This window comes from Suncus etruscus, chromosome 15 (genome assembly GCF_024139225.1).
Source record: "Suncus etruscus isolate mSunEtr1 chromosome 15, mSunEtr1.pri.cur, whole genome shotgun sequence".
Taxonomy (NCBI): domain Eukaryota; kingdom Metazoa; phylum Chordata; class Mammalia; order Eulipotyphla; family Soricidae; genus Suncus; species Suncus etruscus.
Genome location: NC_064862.1, coordinates 36,504,794 through 36,526,280, shown reverse-complemented (window position 1 = coordinate 36,526,280; position 21,487 = coordinate 36,504,794). Strand labels below are relative to the sequence as shown.

At 39.7% G+C, this 21,487-nt stretch overlaps 1 protein-coding gene and 1 pseudogene across 1 annotated transcript in view; one reads left to right on the top strand and one right to left on the bottom strand.

Annotated features, from left to right (window-relative positions):
• LOC126030769 (immunoglobulin lambda-1 light chain-like) overlaps positions 1-21,487 on the bottom strand; it is a 180,739-nt gene that overhangs the window by 146,716 nt on the left and 12,536 nt on the right. The window lies entirely within an intron of this gene.
• LOC126030730 (kinesin-like protein KIF23) lies at positions 17,304-20,161 on the top strand (annotated as a pseudogene).

The window sequence follows — 21,487 nt, the reverse complement described above, 5'->3', positions numbered from 1 at the left end:
CAAATGAGCAGAATATGGCCAACCAACTAGTCAGTCTCTCAGATAAGGAGTTTAGAGTCAAAATATGGAAGATGTTCAAAGAACTCAAAAAAAGTATAGAAGAGAACACTAATAAGAATTAAGAGAATATGAAGATATAAATGAGAAAACTCCAAACTGAAATTTCAGGTCAAATAACAGGTCTGAAGAAACTCAGTAAAGTAAATGAATTGAAGAAAAACATGGATGAGCTTTCCCACGGGTTAACAGCAGGTAAGGATAGAATTAGTACACTGGAAGATGAGATGAATAACAGTTTCATACAGCAGAAGAAATTAGAAAAAAGCCTTAAAGCAAACAATTAAACAATGGAAAAATTACTCAAAGATTGGGAACAGATGAAAATAGAAGTCTATGATAAGCTCAACAGAAACAACTTAAGAATCATTGGAGTCCCAGAGACCCAGGAAGAAAATCTCCAGGAAGAATCAACGGTCAAGAACATCATTAAAGAAAAAATACCAGAGCTAAAGAATACATGTGATCAAATCCTGCATGCCTGAAGAGTACCAACTAAAAGAGACCCCAGAAAAAACACCCCTAGACATATCCTAGTCACAATGATGAATCCCACAGATAGAAACAGAATTCTGAAAACAGCAAGATCGAAAAGAGAAATTATATTCAAGGGAACATCCTTGAGATTTACTGCAGACCTGTCACCTGAAACACTCAAGGCCAGAAAGCAGTGGTGGGACATAGTGACAAAACTCAATGAAATAAATGCTTTGCCTTGAATACTGCACCCAGCAAAATCACTTTCAAGTTTGAAGGAAAAATACATGGTTTCACAGACAAACAGCAGAAACTTCACAGACTCAAAACCAGTCTTAAAAGAAAAACTGAAAGACCTACTTTAAGACAAGACTGACCAACACACACACCAAACTTTGATATAAAGATGGCACTAAATCCCAGGACAATTCTTTCTCTCAATGTCAATGGACTAAATGCACCAGTTAAGAGACACAGAGTGGCTAAATGGATCAAAAAACTCAATCCAACCTTCTGCTGCCCACAAGAAATGCACCTGAATAGGCTGGAGGAAAATCATCCAAGCAAACAACACCCATAAAAAAGCTGGAGTGGCCATACTAATATCAGATGATGCAAACTTTATACTCAGGAAGGTTGTAAGAGACAAAGATGGACATTTTATATTAATCAAGGGATATGTACAGCAGGAAGAAATCACTCTCCTAAACATATATGCACTGAATGAGGGGCCAGCAAAATATTTAAAACAATTGTTGACGAATCTGAAAAATAATATCAATAACAACACAATAATTGTGGGAGACCTCACCATGGCATTGTCAACACTGGATAGGTCAACCAGACTGAAACCCAACAAGAATATACTAGACCTGAGAAGAGAAATGGAATAAAGAGGCCTAGTAGATATATATAGGACACTCCACCCCCAGAAACCTGGATACACATTCTTCTCTAATGTACATGGGACATTCTCCAGGTTAGACTACATGCTAGCACATAAAGCATACCTCCATAATATCAAGAGGATAGAAATTTTGCAGGCTACCTTTGCTGACCACAAGGCCCTGAAACTATATGTGAATTACAAAGGGACACAGAAGAAAAACTTTAATACATGGAAGTTAAACAGCCTAATACTGAATAACCAGTGGGTCTGAGATAAAATCAAAGAGAAAATCAAAACCTTCCTAAAAACAAATGACAATAGAGACACAAACTATCAGAACCTATGGGACACAGCAAAAGCGGTACTGAGAGGAAAATTTATAACTTTGTAAGAACACATCAGGAAAGAAGAAGGGGCATACCTGAAGAGCTTAATGATGCAGCTCATAGAATTAGAAAGTGCTCAACAAAAGGAACCAAAAAGAGGGAGACAGAAGGAAATAACAAAGTTGAGAGTAGAAATCAACGAAGTGGAAACCTGAAAAACAATCCGAAAGATCAACGAAAGCAGAAGTTGGTTCTTTGAAAAAATAAACAAGATTGATAGACCTCTGGCAAAACTAACAAAGAAAGAGAGAGAGAAACTTGATAACTTGATAAATATTAGGAATGAAAAAGGAGAGATCACTACTGATATGGCAGAGATTCAAAGGGTAATCAGAATCTACTTTGAGAAACTCTATGCCACTAAAAATGAGAACCCAGAAGAAATGGATAAATTCTTGGAAGATTATAAATCTTCCACGGTTGAAGGAAGAGGAATTAGCATATGTAAACACCCCAATAACTATTGAGGAAATGAAGACAGTAATCAAATGTCTGCCCAAAAACAAAAGCCCAGGCCCAGATGAATTCACTAATGAATTCTTTCAAATTTTTCAAGAGAAACTTCTACCAATCCTGGCAAGACTCTTTCATAAAATCAAAAAACCAGGAACACTTCCAAATAGCTTTTATGAAGCCAACATCACCTTGATACCTAAACCAGACAGAGATGCTACAAAAAAAAAAAGAAAATTACAGATCAATATTGCTGATGAATGCAATAAAATCCTGGCAAATAGGATTTAATGCCTCATTAAGAAGATCATCAACTATGCTCAAGTAGGTTTCATCCCAGGGATGCAAGGCTGGTTTAACATCCGTAAATCTATCAACATAATACACAACATAAACAACAAGAAAAATAAAAATCACATGATCATATCGATAGATGCAGAGAAAGCATTTGATAAGATCCAACACCCATTCTTGATCAAAACTCTCAGCAAGATGGGAATGGAAGGAACCTTTCTCAATATAGTTAAGGCCACTACCACAAGCCAGAGGCAAATATTGTCCTCAATGGAGAAAAATTAAAAGCCTTCCCTCTAAATTCTAGCACAAGACAAGGCTGTCCTCCCTCACCAGTCCTATTCAACATAGCACTAGAAGTCCTTGCTATAGTGATTAGGCAAGAAAAAGATATCAAGGGAATCCAGAGAGGAAAGGAAGAAGTCAAGCTCTAGCTGTTTGCAGATGACATGATACTCTACTTAGAAAACCTTAAAGTTTCTACCAAAAAGCTTCTAGAAATAATAAACTCATATAGCAATGTTGCAGGTTACAAAATTAACACACAAAAATCAATGGCCTTTCTATTCACCAATAATAATAGGGAAGAAATGGACATTAAGAAAACAACCCCATTCACAATAGTGCCACACAAACTCAAATATCTTGGAATCAACTTGACTAAAAATGTGAATGACCTATACAATGAAAACTATAAAACTCTGCTCCACGAAATAAGAAAGGACATGTGGAAATGAAAGCACATACCCTGCTCATGTATTGGCAGGATTAACATAATCAAAATGGCAATACTCCCCAAAACATTGTACAGATTTAATGCGATCCCTCTAAAGATGTCTGTGACATTTTTTAAAGAAGTGGATCAGGCACTTTTGAAATTCATTTGGAATGCTAAAGTAATCATTGGGAAAAAGAATATGGGAAGAATTACTTTTCCCAACTTTAAACTTTACTAAAAAGTGATAGTTATCAAAGCAGCATGGTAATGAAATAAAGATAGGCCCTCAGATCAGTGGAATAGGCTTGAATACTCAGAGAATGTTCTCCAGACATACAATCACCTATTTTATTTTTTATAAAGGAGCAAGAAATCCTAAATGGAGTAAAGAAAGCCTCTTCAACAAGTGGTGTTGGCACAACTGGCTAGCCACTTGCAAAAAATGGAACTTAGACCCCCAGTTAACCTCATGTATGAAGGTAAAATCCAAATGGATTAAAGACCTCGATATCAGACCCAAAACCATAAGATATATAGAACAACACGTAGGCAAAACAGTCCAGGACATTGAGACTACAGGCATCTTCAAGGAGGAAACTGCACTCTCCAAGCAAGTGAAAGCAGAGATTAACAGATGGGAATATACTAAGTGGAGAAGCTTCTGCACCTCAAAGGAAATAGCGCCCAGGATACAAGAGCACCCCACTGAGTGGGAGAAACTATTCACCCAATATCCATCAGATAAGGGGCTAATCTCCAAAATATACAAGGCACTGACAGAACTTTAAAAGAAAAAAATATCTAATCCCATCAAAAAATGGGGAGAAGAAATGGACAGATCCTTTGACAAAGATGAAATACAAATGGCCAAAAGACACATGTAAAAATGCTCCACATCACTAACCATCAGGGAGATGCAACTCAAAACAATGAGGTACCACCTCACAGCACAGAGATTGGCACACATCACAAAGAATGAGAATAAGCAATGTTGGCCAGGATGTGGAGAGAAAGGAACGCTTATCCACTGCTGGTGGGAATGCTGTCTAGTTCAACTTTTATGGAAAGCAATATGGAGATTCCTCCAAAAACTGGAAATCGAGCTCCCATACGACCCAGCTATACCACTCCTAGAAATATATATACCTTAGATACACAAAAACACAATACAAAAATCTCTTCCTTACACCTTTATTCATTGCAGCACTATTTACCATAGCAATAATCTGGAAACAGCCAAGATACCCTTCAACAAATGAATGGCTAAAGAAACTGTGGTACATATACACAATGGAATATTATGTAGCTGTTAGGATGAAATGAAGTCATGAAATTTTCCTATACATGAAATTTATTATGCTGAGTGAAATAACTCAGAGAGAGAAAGATGCAGAATGGTATCACTCATTTATGGGTTTTAAGAAAAATTTAAGACATTCTTGCAATAATAATCTTCAGACACAAAAGAGAGTAGGGCTGGAAGTTACAGCCCACCTCATGAAGCTCACCACAAAGAGTGATGAGTTTAGTTAGAGAAATTACTACATTGTGAACTATCCTAACAATGAGAATGTATGAGGGAAATAGAAAGCCTGACTAGAGTATAGGTGGGGGTAGGGTGGGGAGGAGGGAGATTTGGGACATTGGAGATGGAATGTTGCACTGGTGATAGGTGGTGTTCTTTACATTGCTGAAACCTAAACACAATCATGTATGTAATCAAGTTGTTTAAATAAAATATATATTAAAAATAAATTATGGAACTCAAAACTCAGTTGAACAAACCAATGAATTAGATGACAATCTTTTTTAATCATACTTAGGTAACCTTGTGTGTTTAGGAAAATAACCTATAAAGCAGATATATCCACCTTTATATATAGCCACCTTTTATATAATCAATTCAATATATCACTTTCTTAATTAACCTGAAAGACCCTAATTTCAACCCAATAATGCAAAGAACAATGGGGAAACTAAGGAAGACAATTGCTAGTGGGAGTATGGAAAGAAACCCTGGCAAATTTCCAAACCTATCAAAATTCCTAGCCTTATAGATAAGGACCTAAAATTAACACTTAATGTTTTAGCAACAGAAATAAAGGAGTCACTAGCCTGCAGAAGTAAGCAATCTATGGATGAACAGTTCAACCAACTCAAAAAAACTGTTTCAGAAGATGAGGGAATTCATATAAATAAAACTGAAGGAACTAGAAATATGCAATTTCTACAAGATTCCAAACCGAATAGAATTCAGAGTTTGCGTATCACTGTCAGAGATGATATGCCAGCAAAAAGCATACCCTGTCTTTTATCCTGGTAAGAGTCCTTGGACACCCCCACCCCACTTCAAGTGGCCCTGCCCCCACCTGTTCCAGCTCCAGTTTATTGTTTGCTGCCCCCTAGTGGCCGTTCTGGTAGGGCAGCGTGAACTGTTGGAGAACGAATGGAAAGGGGAAGGAAATTTCAGATCCTAGTTTCTCTGATCCATGGCCATAAAAGGATTTAATATTTTTTTTCTGAACAATACTGGTCTTGATAGGCTCAATAATTTAGAAAAACATAAAATATAATCAGTTATTTTCTCCTTTTTAAAAAAGTGGATCATGTCCCTAACATTTTCCAGATGCATCTACATAACAGGAAATTACACGACTTCATCTTTTATTATGTTGAACAGAATCATTTGTATTCTGTTGATTGAATTGGCAGTGTTGATGAGAAGAGTTTAGATCTGTGATACTTGGTTATCATGCGTGCTTCCAACTTGATAGTGCAGACTCAGGACTTAAGGAATTGCCTTGCATGTTTCCACTGCTAGTCTAGGATTACAATGGATCATTAGCAGCTACAGTCACAAGACAGGGACAGGAGACCCTTCACTAAATCATTACCTCTTCACAACCTCTTTACCTAGCACATTTCCTCCTGGGAAATCAGTGAGGATAAGACATGGCCCTGATTTCAGAGTTTCAGTCATATCTACAGAGAAGTAAAATAGACATTACTTGTTCAATGTCACAGTCATCCCCCAGACCTTTTCATCAGACCTGGTTTTCCATTTTCATTTCAATCCAGCAATTTATTATCTCAAGTAAGTTAGGCTTAGACTGGCTTCCTATTCCATTTTAGGTCCATGGATAGTATAGTATGTACAGTAATTTTTCCTTGAAACTATTTTCTTAGGAAAGAATAAACAGCGTATTAATGCAGTGTTCCTCTTCTTAATGTGAGTATGAGAGGTGGGCATAGAGCAGCCACACTGAGGCCTTAAATACTTATATTAAGAAGGGCAAAATATTTTTTCTTCCAAGTCTCTGCTAAAAAGAACAATAGTTGATCTGTGATTAAAAGCAATAAAATTATAATGAAGATTTTATACTGTGCCTGAGTGATAGTACAGGGTTTGAGATCATGCCCTGGGACCAGTGACAAAATACAGGTGTCAGGCATGTATCTGTGATACATATACATGATGGAATACTATGCAGCTGTCAGAAGAGATGAGATCATGAAATTTTTCTAAACATGGATGGACATGTAATTTATTATGCTGAGTGAAATAAGTCAGAAGGAGATAGATATAGAATAGTCTCTCTCATCTATGAGTTTTAAGAAAAGCAAAGATTATTATTGTAATAATACACACAGACAATAGAGATGAGGGCTGGAATGTCCATTCCATGATATGGAGCTTGCCACACAGAGTGGTAAGTTAAATTGGAGAAATGACTACATTGACAACTACCATGACAATGGTCATGAGTGAGAGAAATAGAATGCCTTTTTTGAATGCAGGCAAAGAGTGGATGAGGAAGATGGAGGGCATTGGTGGTGGGAAGGTTACACTTGTGAAGGGGAATGTTATTCTTTTTATTTATATAACTGAAACCCAACTACAAACATGTTTGTAATCATGGTACATAAATATATGTATTAAAATATAAAAATAGAAGGAGGGGGCAGAAAATAATATAAAAATAAAAGACTACATTATTTAAAAAAAGAAATGATATCGCTTCACTGATTAATAGCCCTACTTTTTTCTCCAGAAAACTTCTGAAGTCCTAAAATTTTCTGAAATAGAGAAAATATGTTTTGAAGAAAAAACATTTAATTCAAAGATAAAATATTTGTGATTTGATTCGATATTTGCCATTACTTTGGCTTTATATGCCTTTATCACTCTCAGACTGTTTTTTCACTCAGGTACCATCAATCCAAGAAACAACATCCTGGGCAATAGTATTGAGGTATGCCCATATTCTCTGAGACCTAAATATAACCACAATTATTCCTCTACAGACCTGTCTGCAAGGATAGGAAAAGAGACACTTAGATGACAAATGTGGGCCTGGGCCACATTTCTCATTATTGCCCACAACCATCTGGAGCTGGTAGAGAATAAAACAGATGTGGAAAAGTTGTCTTACTTCTTCACTAATCTGTAACACTGTGCATATTATAACTGTTGTCTGCTGACTGACAGTAATAGTCAGCCTCATCTTCAGCTTGGGCTCTGCTGATGGACAGGGTGGTTGTTTTCCCAGAGCTAGAGCCAGAAAATCGGTCAGGGACACCTGAGGGCCTTATACTATCCTCATAAATTAGCAGTACAGGGGCTTGGCCTGGCTTCTGCTGGTACCAATCCGTATATATCTTATCAAGTAATTCTCCAGAGCAGGTGATTGTGGCTGTCTCACCCAGTTTCACTGAGGCTGAGGGTGTCTGGGTCAGTGCATAGGAGGTCACATAACCTGAAATGAAAAGAGAAAAGATGTTGTAGAATATTAAAAGGTTCATTCAGAAGTCCCCAGAACTCAGTATGTCTAGGCTGAGATAAGACTTTGGAACATGTTGTGCTCAAGGTTATTGAGGCCCTCAGCTACAATTGGGTTCCAGAGGCAGCACCTGTGCAGAACATGAGCAGGAGCAGAAGTTTCCAAGGCATGGTGGAGACTCTCCAGAGCTCTGTTCTGACACCTCTCAGCACTGTTAGGCTCTCCCAGGTCTCCTTATTCCCTTCTCAGGCCACTAGGCCTTGTGGGGGCTGGTTTTATGCAAATCAATTTCCCTAGAGGTCTCAGCAGGTGGGGAATGCTTCACACCAGTTATGGTGACTATCATGCAATGGGAAGAAAATGACAGCAGCTTCATTCAGCTTTTTCCTCCTGGTGATCGATCACATAACAAAATCAATCTGGTCCCCCTTAATCCCAGACACTTGCAGGTTTTAACCACATAATTGTCCCAGTCTTCCTGCCTGTGGAAAGTGCTGAACTGGTGTTAGTCAAGGCTCTGAACCCTCCTGGAGTCTAGCCAGAGTGTTCAGTTGAAACTGATCAAGAGCCCTGAAGCAGCTGAAAGGCTCCTGTGCACTCCATCCTTATTCCTGCTGCTTCTTCAGGGCATCTCTTTCTCTGTCTCTTTGTCTCTGTCTCTGTCCTTCTCTCTTGCATTTGGGCTCTGCATTCGTTGGATTGCAGACCTGTCTCTTATGAGCTTTTGTAATTATCTGTGAGTAAGCTTTTTTTATCCAATCACCACCTGCTATAAGAGAATTTATAACTTTTCATTTCACTTTCAATGGGTGTTTTTGACTTTAAATCCTTTAAATTCTTTAAATCCTCTCCATATTGTAGATGGCCTCTTCCTGACTTTTTAATCTTTTATCCTAAACATCATGTAGCAAGGTAAAGTATCGAGGAACCATACAAGAAAGATCTAATTTTCAGTCAGTCTCTGTGGTCTCTGATGAATCCCAGGTTCCTCAGAGTCTATGAGCCTGGGGCAGGATGGTTCTTTGTCCCCCCAGGACGTGGATCCTGTCACTGAATCATGATGTTCTGTGATCAGATCTATGCCCTGGGAGTGGAATCCACTTCTGTCTAGAGAGGATCTGCTGAGGGAGGTTGTATTGGTCTCAGTAAGCAGCAGGAAACTCAAAGAGACTGGCTCACCCTAGAGGTGAAGCTGAGCATAGGAGCTGCTGCCCAGGGAGGGAAGGAGGACAAGGGGCACAGGTAGGGTATCTGTGGCTGTGCCCTGATGCAGTCTAGGCAGGAGGCACAGTCTAGTCATTTCCAAGATGAGGGTGTCACTGTGTCCTGACACTCATCAGTGCCCAGGGTGACACTGGCTTCTGACCCTGTCTCAGTAGCTATTGGTCATCACTTAATTAAAATTCCACCGAAGACTGAATTAAGAACCTGATCTGGCAGGTCAGGAGCAATAATGCAGTGGATAGGGCACTAGCACTGGATGTGTCCAACCAGTATTGTATCACAGCACACCATATTATCTCCTGAGCTCACCAGATCTTAGAACCAGGTGTCATCCTTGAGCACCACCTGTTGTGTCCTAGAAACAAATATTGAAAGAAGAAACAACCTGATATTTCAGCCTCTCCCATTTTGATCCTCACCATGACCATGACTTCCTCCTTTCCTTCTTTATCCAGTCCTGTCACTGCTTCTTTCTTTATTTTCTGTCTGCTCTACCCCAAATCTGAAGTGTATAACCACTTAAATTCTCACTTTGCTGAAATTTGTTATTCTCTTTGAATCAAGGGTCCATGTGCTCAGAAGTGGGGTCACTGTCATTTTTTTTTGTCTCTGATAGATACTAAAGTAGCCTTTATTAGCAGGACGTCAGTTCAGATACATTTGGGGTCCTCATCATCTTGGCTGATCTACTGACAAGCTAGGATTAGCCTTATTTTTTATTTGTCATGGAAAGGTCATTGAGTTGGCATAATTAACACATTGGGAAATTAGGATGATTTAAAAAGTTATTTAAAAACGATGGCTTGTAAACCATGATATTGACAACTGAGAAAAAGGCACATATTATTTTAAAATCAATCCAACCAGCAGTGTCAACTCCCATCACCATTGCTCCCTTACCTTTCACCCTCCATTCCCTCAACAAACATTTTCTACTCCCATGGCAGACACATTGAACTGTGAAGTTTTCATAATATATCTCATGTTTTCAGTGTTGTTGAATCTGTACTTTAAATTTATAGCTATAACAATTTCCTACATCCCCGATATAATCAAAGTCCAGACCCTGCTTCCCACAACTTCCCATTCTCTTCTTCTTCCTTCTCTCCTTGATTTATTTTATTTTTTGTCCTCCACAGACTGAAAAACAGAAGTTTTTTAATATTAATATACACGATAGGCAAGAAAGCATTTTTTATAATTGATGAATAAATATATGTATATAATGTATAATAAATATATGTATTAAAACAACTCTCTTGAATAGGAGCCTTCCACACGCTCCAGTCAGCAACCTCTACACACTCCCTCTGGCCTGTCCCGGGAACTCAGGTTCCCTTGAATGGGTGCCCTCCCCCCCCCCAACCCCCGTGCTTTGGTCTGTGACCTCTATACACTCCTTCTGGCCTGTCCTGGGAGCTCAAGTTCCCTTGAATGGGCACCCTCCACGCAATCCGGTTGGTGACCTCTACACACTCCCTCTGGCCTGTCCCGGGAACTCACAGCTCTCTTGAATGGGGGCCTTCCACTTACTCCGGTAGGTGACCTCTACCCACACAGGTTATTGTTATCTGTACACATATCCAGGACTGGAGTGGTACCACATTTCTGTGTGCAATGTTCGGGACTTTAAAGGAATTTGTTTCATTCTCAGCAGTGTGTGGAGGTCGCTGACCGGAGAGCGTGGAAGGCACCCATTCAAGAGAGCTGAGTGAACCTGCACTGTCTGGCAGGAAGTGGGTGGCGATTGACCAGGCTTGTCTGGAGGACAAGGGAAGGACCAAAGTTCAGCGACATCACCCAACATACTCACATAGAGCCACACCCCGAGAAGGGACCCAACCCCACGCCACAGGAGGCAAAAGCAGGCTGAAACCTGAAGGCACTGCACTCCAAGCCAAGCCAATGAATGCAAAGAAAGATGGGTAAACCAAGGAAAACATTAACAACAGGGGAGATGTAAAGAAATCAGAACAAGTTTCCACGTCCACCAAAACACACAGACCCAAGAGAGCAAGACCTAAAAGCAGCCATGAGAATAGAATTCGAAGCCACACTGGCCAGAAATTACAAGAAATTAATAGATGAGCAAAAGAACCAAATTAAACAAGAATTGCTACAAAATATGAAAGACTCCATACAAACAGAGTTAAAAGAAATACATAAAACCACAGAAAGCCAGGAGAGCAGAATAGCACAGCTCGAGAATCACATAGAACAACTCAAAGATATACTGCAAACAAAAGACAACAAAGAAGCCAACAAAGAAATAGAAGGAAAAGCACTGGAAGTAAAAGTCCAGTATTTAATGAACAAAGACAAAAGAAACAATCTAAGAATTGTAGGTATATCAGAAGGGAAGGAAACAGGGAAAGGGGAAGAACAATTAGTCAGGGAAATAATAGCAGAAAATTTTCTCACCCTCTGGAAAGACGCTTCTGAGCAAATCCAGGAGATGAAAAGAGTCCCCAACAAAATAGACCCCAGCAAACCAACTCCAAGATACATAGTAATTCAAATGGCAAGAAACAAAGAGAAGGGCAACCTACTTAAAGCAATAAGGGAGAAAAAAACCCTCACATACAAAGGAAGGAACATTAGAATCAAACCAGATCTCCCATATGAAATACTTCAAGCAAGAAGACAATGGAATGACATTTAAATGACTGAATGAAAGAAATTTTCAACCTAGAATCCACTATCCAGCAAAACTCTCATCATATGGGAGGGAAGGCTAAAATCATTCTCAAACAAAAATGAACTCGCATTATTTGCGCAAACAAAACCGACTCTAAATGACCTATTCAGAGATGACTACAAAATCCAAATCCCCGATCGTAACAGCAACTACGCTAAACAACACAACCGCACAATAGCCCTCTCTATCAATAATCTCCTTAAATGTTAATGAACTAAACTCTCCCATCAAAAGACACATAATAGAGAACTGGATTAGAAAACATAAACCAGATTTTTGCTGCCTACAAGAAACACACCTACAAGTGCAAGATAGGCACAGGCTTAGAATAAAAGGATGGAAATCAATTATCCAGGCCAATGGAAATTAAAAAAAAGCAGGGACAGCCATTCTTATATTAGACCAAATTGCATTCAACCTCAAGAAAGTGATCAGAGACAAAGAGGATCACTACTTACTGATCAGGGGAACACTAGACCAAGAAGTGCTAACACTGGTTAATATCTACACACCTAATGCAGAGCCAGCAAAATACGTATGGCAACTGCTTGCAAAACTGAAGAAACACATGAAAGGAAATGTGATAGTAGTAGAAGATCTTAATACTCCACTATCACCACTGGACAGATCCACAAGAGAGAAAAATAACAAAGAAATAAGAGCCCTAAATGAAACATTAGAAGAACTAGGACTAATAGACCTCTATAGGGCCCTCTACTCCTAGAAAGCAGAGTACATATTCTTCTCAAGTTTACATAGAACCTTCTTCAGAATAGACCATGCCTTAGGATACAAATATAATCTGCATAAAATCACGAAGGTAAGGATCATTACAAGCATCACTATGCAACAGAAGTAAAAATTGAGTGTAAAAAGAAGCAATGGAGAAAATCCAACACCTGGAGATTAAACAACATGCTGCTTAAAAACAGCTGGATCAAAGAGGTGTCAAGGAAGAAATAAAAAGATTCCTTGAGAAAAACGACAATAAAGAAACAACTTGTCAAAACTTGTGGGACACAGCAAAAGCAGTAATTAGGGGGAAACTCATAGCAATACAACCATATGTCAGGAAAGAGGAAAACGACAAAATTAGCAGCTTACAGGACCATCTTAAGAACCTGGAACAACAGCAACAAAAAAACCCAAACAAAACCAGAAGACACGAAATAAAAAAAACCAGAGCAGAAATAAACAACATATAAACTAAGAAAACAGTACAGAAAATCAATGAGACCAGGAGTTGGTTTTTTGAAAGAATAAACAAGATAGACAAACCACTGGCCAGACTCACCAAAAAAAAGAGGGAAAACATCCAAATAAACAGGATCACAAATGAAAGGGGAGAGATTACAACAGAACCCCAAGAAATCCAACACATCATGAGGACATATTATGAATAACTATACTCAGTTAGGCTAGAGAACCCAGAACAAAGTGACAGATTCTTGGAAAAAATGCCAGCTTCCAAGACTAGAAAGCTTAAACAGGCTAATCACCACGGAGGAAATTGAAACAGTAATTAAGAAACTCTCCAAGAACAAATTTCCAGGCCCAAATGATTTTACAGGTGAATTTTATTAAACATTCCAAGAAGAATTACTTCCACTGATTCACAGGCTCTTCCAAAACATTGAAAAGACAGGAATCCTCCCCAATTCCTTTTATGAAGCTAATATCACTCTGATTCCCAAAGAAGGCAAAGATACCACCAAGAAAGAAAACTAGAGACCAATCTCACTAATGAACATAGATGCAAAAATACTCAACAAAATCTTAGCAAACCGAATCCAGCACTACGCCAAAAAAGATTATACACCATGACCAAGTGGGTTTCATCCCGGGGATGCAAGGAAGGTTCAACATACGCAAATCAATCAACATCATACACCACATCAATAATAAAAAACACAAAAAACACAGGATCATATCAATCGATGCAGAGAAAGCATATGACAAAATCCAACATCCATTCATGTTGAAAACACTAAGCAAAATAGGTCTGGAAGGACCCTTTCTCAAGATAGTAACAGCTATCTATGAAAAGCCCACAGCCAACATTATCCTTAATGGTGAAAAACTGAAAGCATTTCCACTAAAGTCAAGAACAAGGCAAGGATGTCCACTCTCTCCACTCTTATTCAACATAGTCTTAGAAGTCCTAGCAATAGCAAACAGACAAGAGAAGGGAATCAAAGGAATTCAAATATGGATTGAGGAATTCAAACTATCTCTTTTTGCAGATAACATGATGATATACATGGAAAACCCTAAACCCTAAAACTCCTAGAAACAATAAACCAATACAAAAAAGTGGCTGGTTACAAAGTCAATACACAAAAGACAGTAGCATTTCTCTATACAAATAATGAAGTAGAGGAGAGAGAGAGATTAAGAATACAACTCCACTTAAAATAGTATTAAAAAACATCAAGTACCTAGGAATCAACCTTACAAGGGAAGTGAAGGACTTATACCAGGCAAACTTCAAAACACTTCAGAAAGAAATTGAAGAGGATCTAGGGAAATGGAAGAACATCCCATGCTCATGGGTAGGTAGAATCAACATAGTCAAAATGACTATCCTACCCAAACTTCTATATAGATTTAACGCAGTCCCCATCCAAATTCAGACATCATTCTTTAAAGACTTAAAACAATCATTGTTGGAAAGTTTGGCATAACTAAAAGCCCTTTTTACTAAAATCAAAATGGAGTCTCTGAAAGTCTGAGCAAAAGTGCCTACGTGACAATTAGCAGGAGCTGCCAGCCTGAGCAGCTAGCAGATGTGGCCTTTGCCCTTGGACCTAAATAAAAGGGGAGTTACTGCATACCTCAGAACTAGGGGAGTTGACCACAGACACCAAAATGTTCCCATAAAGATAGAAGCTAGTGGGCCTAAGCGGAGATTAGATCTTATACTTTGTTGCTCTAACACAATGTGGGCCTCATGATTGATGAATGCCAGCCTCATGATGTATAACCTTGTTAATTTTGAAAAAACAAGATGTGCCTATGGAAAGTTACAGTTATTCCAGGAATGCCTTGCCCCCTTTCTCTTTCTTTGCCCTGACTATATAAGGCCTACCTCTCCCCATAATAAACGGACTCTTGATCAAAACCTTTTGCCTTGAGTCTCTTTATTTCCCAGCCCCTCTTCTCTTTCAGGCCGGAATCCTCTTCGTGACTCGTGAATAACTGTTGTGATCTCCAGCCTCTTCCACGGGTCAGAATTTCTGGGAGCCGCAATCAATCATAAAATTTATCTGGAACCACAAAAAACCTAATATAGCCAAACACATACTAAAAAACAAGAAGTTGGGGGGCATCTCTTTACCTAACCTGAAACTATACTATAAAGCCATAGTGATCAAAACGGCATGGTACTGGTACAAGGACAGAGCCTCAGAACAGTGGGTTAAAACAAAATTTCCGACATAAGCCCCCAGATATACAGTCAACTAATATTTGACAAAAGAGCCAAGAACTTGAAATGGGACAAATAAAGTCTTTTCAACAAATGGTGTTGGTACAACTGGAAAACCATTTGTAAGAAATTGAAAATGACCCATACCTCACCCCATATACAAAAGTCAACTCAAAATGGATTAAAGACCTTGAAATCAGACTTGAATCTATAAAGTTTATTGAGGAAAAAATAGGTAGAACACTCGAAGACCTATATATTAAAAAAGTCTTTGATGATAGAATGCCACTAGCAAGAACTTTAGCATAAAATATAAACAAATGGGACTACACCAAACTAAAAATCTTCTGCATGGCAAAAGAAACCCTACTTAACACAAGAAGACAATTAACTGAATGGGAAATAAATCTTTGCATTCAACATGTCAGATAAAGGGCTGATATCCAGAATATACAAAGCACTCAGAAAGCTGAACCCCCCAAAACCAAATAAAGCAATAGAAAAATGGGGAGATGAAATGAATAGACACTTCTCTGAAGAAGACCGAAAGATGGCCAACAAATACATGAAAACATGCTCACCTTCACTCATCATTAGGAAAATCTAAATCAAGACAACAATGAGGTACCACCTTACACCAGTGAGGATGGCTCACATCAAAAATAATGGGAGCAATCTCTGTTGGCTGGGATGCAGTATGAAAGGCACTCTCATCCACTGCTGGTGGGAATGCCCCCTAGTCCAACACCTATGGAGAACAGTCTGGAGAGTGCTCAAAGAACTCAGAATTGAGCTGCCATTTGACCCAGAAATAGCTCTTTTAGGTATCTACCCCCAAGTTGGAAGGACATTCATCCCAAAGTATGTGTGCACCCCACTATTTATCTCAGCACTCAGTATAATAGCCAGGTCTTGGAACCAACCTCGATGTCCAACAACAGATGAATAGATCATTAAGATGTGGTATCTACTTCCTCTTCCTCTTCTTCTGCTTTCTTATTCTCCCTTCTTCTCCTCCTTCCTCCTCCTCTTCCTCTTCTTCTTCCTCTTCTCCTCCTCCTCTTCTTCTCCCTTCTTTTCCCTTTTTCTTCTCCCTTCTCTTCTTCCTCTTCTTTCTTATTCTCCCTTCTCCTCCTCCTTCCTCCTCCTCTTTCCTTCTCCTCCTCTTTTTCTTCTCCCTTCTCCTCCTCTTCCTCTTCTGCTTTCTTATTTTCCCTTCTCCTCCTTCCTCCTCTCTTCCTCTTCTTCTGCTCCTCCTTCCTTCTCCTCTTCTCCCTTCTCTTCCTCTTTTCTGCTTTCTTATTCTCTCTTATTCTTCTCCTTCCTCCTCCTCTTCCTCTTCTTCCTCTTCTCTTCCTTTTCTCCTCCTCCTCTTCTTCTCCCTTCTTTTCCCTTTTTCTTCTCCCTTCTCCTCCTTCCTCCTCTCCCACTTCCTCTTATTCTCCTTTTCTTCTCCTCCTCCTCCTCCTCTTCTTCCTTCGTCCTTCTTCTTCCTCCTCCTCCTCTTCCTCCCTCTTCTTCCTCCTCCTCTAAGGCCCCTCAGCATCCTCTGCCGGGAAGCCCAAACTTCCCTCCAGGCCCTCCCGGAGCCTCTGGACCGCCCTTGAGCGCGGTCGCCTAGGCGACGGCACCACTTCTGGGAGGGCGGGGCGCCCGCCGAGGCCCCGCCCCTTCGCGGTGGGCGGCCCCTGATTGGCCGGTTTGAAAAGCGCCGGCGGGAGCGAACTCACCTTGGGGGCTCTGTCCGCTATGCTGCCGCTGCCCGCCGGGCTCTTCCCGGAGCTCTGGCCTCCTCCGGCCAGACGGAGTCTCTCCCGCCCGCCCACACGCCCTGCGGCTCTGCTCGCCGTTGCGCTCTCTCCTCTGCCGGTCGGGGACCACGGGAGACTCGCCTGAGCCATGAAGTCCGCGAGAACTAAGATGTCCAGGAAAGTAATGATGAAAAAAGGATCCCAGACAAGTCTGAAAGATCCAGTTGAGGTATATTGTAGGGTGCGCCCACTGAATTTCCCTGACCAGGAGTGTTGCATAGAGGTGATCAATAACAAAACTGTCCAGCTACACACTCCTGAGGGTTACAGACTGAACAGAAATGGTGACTATAAGGAGACTCAGTATACATTCAAACAAGTATTTGGTACTCATACCACCCAGAAGGAGCTCTTTGATGTTGTAGCTAATCCCTTAGTAGAAAACCTCATTCATGGCAAATTGGTGTACTTTTCACATACGGTGTGACTGGAAGTGGAAAAACACATACAATGACTGGTTCTCCAGGAGAAGGAGGACTATTTCCTCGTTGCTTGGACATGATATTTAACAGTATTGGTTCATTTCAAGCTAAACGATATGTTTTTAAATCTAATGATAGGAACAGTATGGACATACAGTGTGAAGTTGATGCTTTATTAGAACGGCAGAAAAGAGATGCCATGCCCAATCCAAAGACACCCTCCAACAAGCGACAAATAGATCCAGAGCTTGTAGATATGATAAATGTACAGGAATTTTGCAAAGTAGAAGTTGATGAAGATAGTGTCTACGGTATGTTTGTTTCCTATATTGAAATATATAACAATTACATATATGATCTTTTGGAAGAGGCACCGTTTGATCCCATAAAGCCAAAAATTCCACAATCTAAAGTGCTCCGTGAAGATAAGAACCATAACATGTATGTTGCAGGATGTACAGAATTAGAAGTTAAAACAACTCAAGAGGCTTTTGAGATTTTCTGCAGAGGACAGAAAAAGAGACACATTGCAAATACGCATCTGAACCGTGAGTCCAGTCGTTCACATAGTGTATTCAACATTAAATTGGTTCAGGCTCCCTTGGATGCAGATGGAGATGATGTCTTGCAGGAAAAAGAACAAATCACTATAAGCCAGTTGTCTTTGGTAGATCTTGCTGGAAGTGAAAGAACTAACCGGACAAAAGCAGAAGGGAATAGATTGCGTGAAGCAGGTAACATTAATCAATCATTAATGACATTGAGGACTTGCATGGAGGTCCTGAGAGAGAATCAAATATATGGAACTAACAAGATGGTTCCATATCGAGATTCAAAATTAACGCATCTGTTCAAGAACTACTTTGATGGGGAAGGAAAAGTACGGATGATTGTGTGTGTGAATCCAAAGGCTGAAGATTATGAAGAGAGCTTGCAAGTCATGAGATTTGCAGAAGTGACCCAAGAAGTTGAAGTGACAAGACCAGTAGACAAAGCTATATGTGGTTTAACGCCTGGAAGACGATACAGAAACCAGGTTCGGGGAGGTCCAGTTGGAGATGAACTGTTGGTTACAGAAGTGGTTCTACAGAGTTTTGCACCTTTGCCAAGTTGTGAGATTTGGGATATCAATAACAATCAGACTCTTCCCAAACTGATTGAAGCATTAGAGAAACGACACAGCCTATGGCAAATGATGATCAGTGAGTTTAACAAACAAGCTATTAATTTTAAAGCTTTATTGCAAGAACTTGAAAGTAGTGTTTTAAATAAAGAAAACTATGTCCAAGAAAAACTAAATGAGAAAGAAAAGGTGATCTCAGGACAAAAGATGGAAATAGAACGACTGGAGAAGAAAAACAAAACTTTAGAATATAAGATTGAAATTCTAGAAAAAACAACTACTATATAAGAAGAAGATAAACGCACTCTGCAACAGGAACTTGAAACACAGAATCAAAAACTTCAGCGACAGTTTTCTGACAAAAAGAGGTTGGAAGCCAGATTGCAAGGCATGGTGACAGAAACAACGATGAAGTGGGAAAAAGAATGTGAACGTCAAGTGGCAGCCAAACTGCTGGAGATGCAAAATAAACTCTGGGTCAAAGACGAAAAACTTAAACAGCTGAAGGCTATAGTCACTGAACCTAAAGCTGAAAAGCCAGAGAGGCCCTCTCGGGAGAGGAATCGAGAATGAATTACACCAAGATCTGTTTCTCCATCCCCAGTACCTCTTTCTAGTAACTATATTGCCCAGATCCCCAACATCCAGCAACTCATGAGCCAGCCACAGCTACATAGGCGCTCTAACTCTTGCAGCAGCATTTCTGTAGCTTCCTGTATTTCGGAGTGGGAGCAGAAAATTCCTTCATACAACACACCTGTCAATGTCACATCTATTGCAAGGCGTAGGCAGCAGGAGCCAGGACAAAGTAAAGCTTGTATCATGTCAGACAGAAGGTGAGGGATGTACCTGACTGAAGGCAGGGAGGTTGTTCCCACATTCAGAAATGAGCTATAAATAGAAGAGGATCATTCCTGCAGAAATGCACCACCAATCCATCAACGACACAGACGATCACGCTCTGCGGGAGACAGATGGGTAGATCATAAGCCTGCCCCTCATGTGCAAACTGAGACAGTCATGCAGCCACATGTCCCTAAAGCCATCACAGTGTCTGTTGCAAATAAAAAGGCACTAGCTAAGTATGAGAAGTACATGCTGACCCACCAGGAACTAGCCTCCGATGGGGAGATAGAGACTAAATTGATAAAGGGTGATGTTTATAAAACAAGGGGCAGCAGACAGTCTGTACAGTTTACTGACATTGAGACATTAAAACAAGAATCACCAACTGGTCGGAAATGAAGATCTTTCATAATAGTGTCTGCCCAGCCAGATGGTACCGAGTCTGAATGGACTGATGTAGAAACAAGGTGTTCTGTGGCTGTGGAGATGAGAGCAGGCTCTCAACTGGGACCTGGGTATCAACATCATGCACAACCCAAGCGCAAAAAGCCATGAGTTGACCATCTTAATATGAAACATTTCCATCTGTGTTGGTGATATCTTCAGAGCCTGCTAGACTTTGTTGAATATCATGGACTTCATATATCATACACTGGCCTTTGATCAAATATTCCCTATTGTCCCAAAGACATCTTTGATTCAAATGACTTCATATTATATGCCTTGCTGTATTTAATATTAATAGTGAAGAAAGACTTTTTTTATTGCCATATGAACTTTTTGTAATGCTACTCTTTTGTATATGATATGTAACTAATTGATGCATGTTTTATTTTCTGTGATTAAGGAAGAATTTATCTATATTACACTTCATTTTTGGTTGTGACTTTCCTTGCTTTGAATATTAAGGTTTTATAAACAAAACAGATGCTATTGATTAGCTGCAAGAATGCACTTTAGACACACTTAACAATTGAAGCAATGTTGTCACTGGCCAATTAATAGGGAAGTTGTTACTGTGCATGTATATATTCACTTTCTGGCATTTAGATATGCCAAAAAATTGAAACAATAAAGTACTAAGAAATACAAAAAAAAAAGATGTGGTATCTATACACATGGAATACTACATGGCAGTCAGAAATGATACAACCACAGATTTTGCAGCAACCTGGATGGACCTAGAACATATTATGTTAAGTAAGTCAGAAGACGAAAGATAAACACAGAATGATAGCACTATTCTGAAGCACCTAGAACATACACCTTATATACAACTAAAACTCAACAATCAACTAACAGGGTTTAACAGGGTAGAAAATCCAAACACTGTAACAGTCAACATACATCGGGGAGCAGTGCCCAAAACACATGGAAGAGGAACAATACAAATACTTGACTACACATTATACCACAAAGAAACCAGCAACAGCAGAAACAGCAGCATAGAGAGAACAGGTATGTAATCATCCTTTACTACAAAGGTCCATAATAATCCCTTAGGGTCCTTTACAGGACCACAGGTAAAGAATACCATGGGAAATTACTGACTTCAACGGGAGCATTTCATAACAATGTGTTTTAATGCCTTATCTTACTATATTTAAAATAACCTCTCAGCTTTTCTGTCCACAGGCATTCTTAGATACAAAGGGTGGACAAACTAAGATGGCATCTCGGGGCTCAGACACATGAGATACCATACCCAGTTTGCACTACAAGAATGCCCTTAGAAAACTCTTTAACATACCCTTTATCTATAGGTTATACCTTATTTTAGGACATGAAACACATGACCAGCCAGACCACCAAAGCAGCAACTGTGACCTACAGACTTATATACTACAGGCCCTACTCATCGAACACATTCAAGCAAACTAG